General features: G+C 42.1%; 1 pseudogene; it reads left to right on the plus strand.

Moving 5' to 3' along the window:
- LOC126177401 (5S ribosomal RNA) lies at positions 1-118 on the plus strand (annotated as a pseudogene).
- The last annotated feature ends 1147 nt before the right edge of the window (positions 119-1265 follow it).

Here is a 1265-nt window from a genome sequence, read left to right on the forward strand (position 1 = left end):
TGCAACGGCCTTGCCGCGGTGGATACACCGGTTCCCGTCAGATCACCGAAGTTAAGCGTTGTCGGGCGTGGTCGGCACTTGGATGGGTGACCATCCAGGCCACCATGCGCTGTTGCCATTTTTCGGGGTGCACTCAGCCTCGTGATGCCAATTGAGGAGCTATTCGACCGAATAATAGCGGCTTAGGTCAAGAATACCATCATAACGACTGGGAGAGCTGAGTGCTGACCCCATGCCCCTCCTATCAGCATCCTCCACTAAGGATGACACGGCGATCGGATGGTCCCGGTAGGCCACTCCTGGCCTGACGACGGAGTGCTTTCCTGTATTCATTGCTTACTACGATAACAAAAGTTAATTTTGTGACAAATTTTAAAATCATATTCCGAAATGAAAGCACCTCCTTAAAACAACTGAGTGTCTACTTTTTGCGAATTTCTTGTTGTACTCGTTGTGTGCTATGATAATAAAGGTTAATCTTGCGAAAAAAATTAAAATTATATTTGGTTTCACATATCTCAGAGGGTTAAATCTAACTTGAAAGAATTTCTCGTGGACGACTCCTTGTATTCCATTGACGAATATCTACTTAAAAACTGGTACTCAGAAAAAAAAGTAAAAGTTGTTTCATCAACAGAACTCATAAAATGTATTCTTAGTGCTAACACTAATCAAGTACACATGTCCTGTAAACTTATTCGTTCTACATTATTTCGACAAAAGAATCGTTCAAGTTATCTATGGGAGAAGTAACTAACTAGCAGACAATAGGGAACGCATTCAGCTGCGGACCACTTTGCTCCAGCTTCGTATGGGAGGAAATGGATGTTCTTGTGGCGACAGGCTTAGAACACAGGGCGCCAAGGGCACTCACACAGTTTCCGCACCGGCAAATACTCAGTACTGTTCAGCGCCTGAAGTCAACCCAGTGCTGTATGCAGTACTCTGAAGACCGCCTTCCGACTTGGCAGACGCTATTTACAGAAATCTTGAAACTACCCACAGTGTCTGCAATATTATATTCAGTTATAGCGACAAATCTTAGACTGTCAAGTAGAAGCAAAGTTATTTAGATGTCATTATATCAGATTTCGGACATCAGGTACCACGCATCAGATTGTACCAAAGTTAACTGCTATTTTGTAAACATACTTTTAATCGATGTTATTTGCTATTTATAATTGTGTTTGCACATCTCTGTAACTGTTTCGCCGTATCGAACATGTTTTTATTTACAAGCTTGTAAATAGGTCACCGTTAAAGAA

Source organism: Schistocerca cancellata, chromosome 3 (assembly GCF_023864275.1).
Source record: "Schistocerca cancellata isolate TAMUIC-IGC-003103 chromosome 3, iqSchCanc2.1, whole genome shotgun sequence".
Classification (NCBI taxonomy): domain Eukaryota; kingdom Metazoa; phylum Arthropoda; class Insecta; order Orthoptera; family Acrididae; genus Schistocerca; species Schistocerca cancellata.